This window comes from Calliphora vicina, chromosome 2, assembly GCF_958450345.1.
Source record: "Calliphora vicina chromosome 2, idCalVici1.1, whole genome shotgun sequence".
NCBI lineage: Eukaryota > Metazoa > Arthropoda > Insecta > Diptera > Calliphoridae > Calliphora > Calliphora vicina.
In genome coordinates, this window is record NC_088781.1 from 34,580,083 (window position 1) to 34,588,190 (window position 8,108).

Consider the following 8,108-nt stretch of genomic DNA (forward strand, 5'->3'; position numbering starts at 1 on the left):
AACTTCTACTATGAGGTCTTTTAGACAAGATGTGGTTGTGAACCTACATATACTACAACCAGAACGAAATGGCCCGACTGAATCGTGGACGAACAACATATATTTTTGGATTTGCAAGCTCACAATTGAGTAGTGTAGTCACGGTCATTAGCTAGGCTTGCCCTACAACGACTTCTGCAGAAGTTGTCAAAACGATGAGGAGGATCAGGCCATTTTTCATCTTCTTTGTCACTGTTTGGCATTAGAAAATCTACGCTTAAGGTTTCTGGGACATCGTTCCCAGACTTTCTGGGCTCTCGAATATGAGGCTAGAGTGCAGCAATGCATTTATAAGGAATAGCAATTGGTTAACCAGACCAGACATGGGGATCTCCATAGAGTGACCTAATACCCGACAATTTATTGGTACGCAATCAATTATCTCCTCTGTCTTTTTTCGGACCTCTTCCTCTTCACTTTTCAATCTTCAATCTCATCTGACTGTCCCCATCTTTTTTCATTCCTATCAGCCTCTCTTTTTCTGTCTTTCTATTTTCAGGTAGCACAAATAGGTCCCGCCTGGACCCACGTGCGCTGCTCTTCTTTCGTTACTTATCGGCTGCCAGGAAACCTAACTAAGTGACAATTGACTTGGCGCTAGGTTATCTGGGATGTCAGTATATACTTAAAAAGAAAATAAAATGTATGAAAATTGTATCAACACAATTTGTATAAAACCAGTTGGTACGAATTACTCACAAAAAGTGCATAACTTTTTGCACTTAAGTGACAATTGTTTTCTCGCTATATAAAATGGGATTTATAAAGTAACAAATTGATTTCTCTCTGCACTACAAATAGCTCTTATGCGTCAAATGTCCCAAAATATATAAATTGGAGTCAGTCAAGTGATTAGTGACAATTACTGTGTATAAGGGATACACAAATGAATATAATTCACATATCTAAACAATAAGAACAAATTGTCAGCTGTTCATCCGTGGTCACCTTCATAAATTCGCCTTGGGTGTATTCTTACGTGAGCAGAAAAGCTGCTCATATCTAATGTTTTCGGTTGTCTCGATTTTCGACAATTTTGTACTGTATAAATGAAATACATAATAAATAAATCAAATGGTGTGTGAATTGGCTAAGTGTCTACACAGCAAAGTAATACGTAAGGTTGTTGAATATAATAAGCAAAGTTTTTAGGGTAGAAATGTTGCCAACATAAAAAACATTACAATACCTAACCGCATGCATTTAAAAGCTTTTACATACTATAGTTATGAAAAATATTTGCTTTAAATTTGTGAAAATTATTAACTGATAGCAGTGTAGTTTCAGTTCCTTAAAAACAATTTATGAAAATCCTTAAATTACTCTAATTTACATTGTATGTCAAAACTTTATAGATTCATCAATTACATTATTCACTGAATGTATGTATTTTGTATATAAATAAGCATAAATTTTGAAACGAATATCTTATTTGTTATAGATGGATTGTATTGAAGATTGGACCAAAAATTGGAATCAACTTTCCGTAGCCCCCAAATAACTTACAGACATTATTCATACATCAATATATCTGACTGAGATATTTGGAAAAAACTTGGACAACCTCGATTTGTATACCCTACACGACCATAGTTAAGAGGGTAGTATGCGTTTGTGCAGATATTTGTAACGCACAAAAATATTAGTCTAACACCCACCTTAATGTATACCGATCGACTTAGAATCACTTTCGATTAAACGATGTCCGTCCGTCGGGCTGGCTGTCCATGTAAACATTGTGCGCAAAGTACAGATCGCAATTTTGAAGATATTTCACTAAAATTTGGTACATACAATTATTTCGGCCCAAGGACGAAGCCTGTTGAAACTGGCTGAAATCCGTCCATTATTTCACCTAGCCCCCATACAAATGTCCTCCCGAAATTGAACTTTATCTGTCATAAATGTTTAATTCATAAAGGTATCTACACAAATTTGTCTCACCTAATTTTATGATGATTGGTCTATAATTAGTCATAGCTCTCATATAAGGCTTATTTCCGAAAATCACTTTAATGAGCATAAATCTCTTAAAAATGTTTTCACTCTCGCATTGATGAATGGTCTAACTGTATCGCGTTACGGTTTCTCGAAGTTATCTCATTGACCACATTCATTCGTTTTGGTTATAATCTATAACATATAATTTGTCGTGGCAGAGTGCCAAACAAAACTCAATTTGGAACAGTGTACCAAACAACTCAAGAGTTGAGTTGGAGAATTTCGGCTTCCTATACAAAGTTGTAGGTCGATGTGGCAGTTCCTGGCCAAGACTCGTCTTTAGGCATAAGCCGTAATTGGCAAAGGCGACCAAGAATAAACTTAAAGAAATCAAATCAAAGATACAAAATGTTGTATCTTTAAATATAAATATACTTGATGAAAGCATAGCTAGAATAATTTACAGTTAGATCGCCACACATTTGTTTTATCTGCATATGAAGTAAAGTTTACATTAGCATTCTAGGGTTAACGAAATTTTGATTTGTAGGACTAACGGATTATTTCAACCCCTTTATAAATACAAAATTTGGATGTATTTTATATATTTAAAAAAAAAAAACAACATTTGCTATAAACATTTACCCGGTGATCCTTGGTTTTTGTTGAAAACAAGAATGAAATACTGAAGAAGTTTTAAGTATATATTACTTTACTTTTGCCAGCAAAAACTTCAAAAGGGCGTAAAACTAAGTGACATCACTACAATACATGTTTAATAAATGGAACTGAATATAAAACTGATGCTGGTTGCATTTACACAAATACTTACAAAACAAATTTGAAACAATAACAATTACTCAACAATTAAGTTTGAACAGGGACACAACAACATAACAATTAAAAATTCTTCCAATTTGTTGGTATTTTATTTTGTTCTAAATAATTCATTTATAATTTGTGAAATAACACTTTGTGGAGACAACAATCTAAATTGATTCACTTATAGTTCAAAATTAAATTGAAAACAAATGTGTGTTTAAACTGTAATCTATAATCTTTATAAATAAACTAAAATGTATTTAGACAAACACACATACTCTGCTACTATTGAACACACAAAACTCCCTCAAATTCTTACGGTTACATTGTGTCAATTTTCAGATGTTTAGATTATTTATTTTGTTTTATATGTTCATTTGATGGCATATACCAAGAAATATATATGCAATAACAAGGTTGGTACGATAAGTGCAGCTGATATAAAATGTAAATGGAAGTTAATATTTCAGGTTAGTGGGTGGCCTACCAAAGTTGATATTTCCAGTACCACAAAAAATTTAAAAAAATGTCATTCCCAATTCCTGCAAATTTCAATATTTCAAGAGCTACTGAGATTCTTTCCAAAATAAAATGTTCAATGTGGCCAAAAAAGAATAATGAAAACATTTTGGACACAAAACACCAAAATGCGTTAAAAATTTCAAAAGAAAATGAGATTTTTGAGTCCCCTAAAATACTGATATAAGCTGGTTAAACTTGTATTTGTATTACAGAAACTTGGGGAATAATATTTTAGACAAAAAAATTATCCGATTTATTATTATATTATTTATTATTATAATAAAAATTATCATTTATCATTTAAACTTGACATTTATTGATATAAATATTTTTTTGATATTTTATACTCACCATCATATCTATTTGGGTACATATATCTATTTTGTCATTCCGTTTGTAACGTAACGAAATATTGGTAGTAGAACTAAAAACGTGGGTCCACATAAGATTATAAAACAATCTAGCTATGTCCGTCCGTCTGCCTGATGAAAACACGGAGTTAGCTAACCGAAAATTCCAAAAATACTGTCTGTTGATAAGGTTAAAAATGGGCAACGTCAGTACATGATTTCACCTAGCCCCCATACAAATGTCCCCTCTGAATACTATTTGAGTAGTCATAAATAAGTTGGTTATGCAGCAAACATGATACAATTGTGCACAATTTAGTTCAATGTAATCCGAAATTTTATTATAAAGTATGGTGAAAATCGGGCAACATTACAAGGTCCCCCTCAGAAAATGACTCGAACATTCATAATTGTCTTACAATAATTAATATTGTGATGAAATTGGACATAAACAAGTTTTATATGAACTCAAGTCTTTCTACCAAATTTTGTGAGGATATATCACAAAATTGACAACTGTATCAGAAAATTTTTTTATTGTCACATAGTCTGCTTTTACACAGGGCAAGTTTTCTTGCGCAAGTCTAGAGTTTTTAGGAGATAGAGGCAAGAAGAAAGAAGAGGGGTTTACACTTGCTTGTACTGGCAAGTCTCTTCAATTATCTTTTGTTTTCTCATTTTCACTATGGCGTCTATTAGGTTTTGACATACAAAATTGAACACAAACTTGCTGTGTGTAAACAGTCGAGCAAGTTTAAAAGGAAATCGAAGAGACTTGCTTCAAGTAAACTTGCTATGTGTAAAAGCAGACATATTGATCCTTCACCAAATAAAACTTTTAAATAAATAAAATTTTAAATAATTTTTTTTTCATTTTCATTTCAAAATTAAATTACACAGTACAACATTTTTCAGTTCATTGCTTTGGGACTCAATTCTGACAATTGCACGAGAAAGTAGCCCCAAAACTAAGAACTTCTGCATCATTAGTTTTGTCAAGTTGGCTGCCGTAATAATTTAATGACCATACGAATTTTTTTTCCTCAAGGTGGATTTTTATCACTTTTTCTATATTTTAGCACGGTTATATCTCGTATACCGTACGGAATATCTCTTTTGTGGCAGAAGGAAAGTTATAGATATTGAATAGTAGAAAAAAAGTACGGAACATATCTACCCGAAAAAGGTGCATCCAGTGCCTTAAAATCGCAAAAATGCCCATTTTTTAAAAAAAAATTACCAATTTTTAACTTTTTTTGCTCAATAACTGGATTACAAATCCAATTATGGACCGATCACCATGAAATTAGATCGCGTGATTTGTGTCTATATGAAAATTATTTATCATGAATTTTGTATGTATACCATAATTTTTAACAGATTTATGCACTTTAAAGTGATTTTCGGAAGCGGGTCTTATATAGGAGATATGAATAAAATTTTTTGACATGAATTTTGTATATGGGGGATTTCATGTCAAGTGAACCAACTTTTGAAATCGATGTCTTCCGATCGGGATGAAATTTGCACCAAGGTTAGCTCTATTGGATAGTAACTCAGACACAATTTTTCAACAACATCGGTCGAGAACTCTCTGAGTTATAGGGGGTAAACTTTTGACAATTTGGTCAAACAGGGGTTTTTTCTTATCCATGTAACTTATTACCTATTGTTCTTAGCAAAATGTGTTCCAAATAGTATAGATAGCTATTTCTTCGATCTTTCGAAAAAAAATATTTAAAAAAAAAAATAAAAAATTTTTAATATTTTTTTTCCGAAATCAAAAACTTTTTTGACTTTTTTTTAAAATACGCTATTTTTTTTTTTTTTTTTTTTTTCTTAAAATAAAGTTTAGATATTTTCCTTGAACACCTACTTCGTCGCTTAGTGGGATGCGAGTGGGATATCTATCAAAATAAATATTTTGTAACTCAAAACATAAAATTTTTGACTTTTTTTGCAAAATCAAAAACTTTGTTGACTTTTTTTTTTCAAAATGGACCCTTTTTTAATCTTTTTTTTTAGGTCAAACAAAAGCTTAGATATTATCCTTGAAGACCCTTTTGGTCGCTTAGTGGGATGCGAGTGGGATATCTATCAAAATAAATATTTTTTAACTCAAGACTTACAATTTTTGACTTTTTTTTTTGCAAATACGATTTTTTTTCCAAATGGGCCCTTTTTTTAAAATTTTTTTTGTAGTCAAAAGAAAGCTTAGGTCCATTCCTTTAAGATATTTTTAGTCCCTTAGTGGGATGCGAGTAGGATATCTATCAAAATAAATATTTTGTAACGCAAGACATACAATTTTTTAATTTTTTTTTGCAAAATCAAAATTTTTTTCCAATATGGGCACTTTTTTAATTTTTTTTTTTTTGCTCAAAAGAAAGCCTAGGTCCATTCCTTTAAGATATTTTTAGTCCCTTAGTGGGATGCGAGTGGGATATCTATCAAAATAAATATTTTGTAACGCAAGACATACAATTTTTTAATTTTTTTTTGCAAAATCGAAATTTTTTTCCAATATGGGACTTTTTTTTAAAAATTTTTTTTGCTCAAAAGAAAGCTTAGGTCTTTTCCTTTAAGACCTATTTTGTCACTTAGGAAGATGTGAGTAGGATATCTATTAAAATAAAAATGTTGTAACTCAAGACATTCAATTATTGACTTTTTTTTTGCAAATTCGAATTTTTTTTCAAAATGGGCCCTTTTTTAAAAATTTTTTTTTAGTCAAAAGAAAGCTTAGGTCCATTCCTTTAAGATATTTTAGGTCCCTTAGTGGGATACGAGTGGGATATCTATCAAAATAAATATTTTGTAACTCAAGATATACAATTTTTGATTTTTTGGCAAAATCAAAAACTTTTTTGACTTTTTTTTAAAATGGGCCCTTTTTGTAATTTTTTTTTTTGCTATAAAGAAAGCTTAGGCCTATTCCTTTAAGATGGTTTTGATCGCTTAGTGGGATGCGAGTGGGATATATATCAAAATAAATGTTTTGTAACTCAAGACATACAATTTTTGTGTTAAAACATTTATTTTGATAGATATCCCACTCGCATCCCACTAAGGGACTAAAAATATCTTAAAGGAATGGACCTAGGCTTTCTTTTGAGCAAAAAAAAAAATTAAAAAAGGGCCCATATTGGAAAAAAATTTTGATTTTGCAAAAAAAAAATAAAAAATTGTATGTCTTGCGTTACAAAATATTTATTTTGATAGATATCCTACTCGCATCCCACTAAGGGACTAAAAATATCTTAAAGGAATGGACCTAAGCTTTCTTTTGACTACAAAAAAAATTTTAAAAAAAGGGCCCATTTGGAAAAAAAATCGTATTTGCAAAAAAAAAGTCAAAAATTGTAAGTCTTGAGTTAAAAAATATTTATTTTGATAGATATCCCACTCGCATCCCACTAAGCGACCAAAAGGGTCTTCAAGGATAATATCTAAGCTTTTGTTTGACCTAAAAAAAAAGATTAAAAAAGGGTCCATTTTGAAAAAAAAAAGTCAACAAAGTTTTTGATTTTGCAAAAAAAGTCAAAAATTTTATGTTTTGAGTTACAAAATATTTATTTTGATAGATATCCCACTCGCATCCCACTAAGCGACCAAGTAGGTGTTCAAGGAAAATATCTAAACTTTATTTTAAGAAAAAAAAAAAAAAAAAAAATAGCGTATTTTAAAAAAAAGTCAAAAAAGTTTTTGATTTCGGAAAAAAAATATTAAAAATTTTTTATTTTTTTTTTTAAATATTTTTTTTCGAAAGATCGAAGAAATAGCTATCTATACTATTTGGAACACATTTTGCTAAGAACAATAGGTAATAAGTTACATGGATAAGAAAAAACCCCTGTTTGACCAAATTGTCAAAATTTTACCCCCTATAACTCAGAGAGTTCTTGACCGATCTTGTTGAAAAATGGTGTCCGAATTACTATCCAATAGAACTAACATTGGTGCAAATTTCATCCCGATCGGAAGACATCGATTTCAAAAGTTGGTTCACTTGACATGAAATCCCCCATATACAAAACTTATTTGGAGCGAAATTTGTGTAGATACATATATAAATTAAACATTTATGACCGATAAAGTCCAATTTCCGGAGGAATTGTGTATGGGGGCTAGGTGAAATAATGAACCGATTTCAGCCAATTTCAACAGGCTTCGTCCTTGGGCCGAACAAATTATATGTACCATATTTTTTTATGATCGGTCCATAATTAGTCATAGCTCCCATATAAGACACGCTTCCGAAAATCATTTTAAAGTGCATAAATATGTTAAAAATGATGGTATACATACAAAATTCATGATAAATAACTTTCATATAGAATCAAATCACACGACCTAATTTCATGGTGATTGGTCCATAATTGGATTAGTAATCCAGTTATTGAGCAAAAAAGGTGAAAAATTGGTAAACAAAAT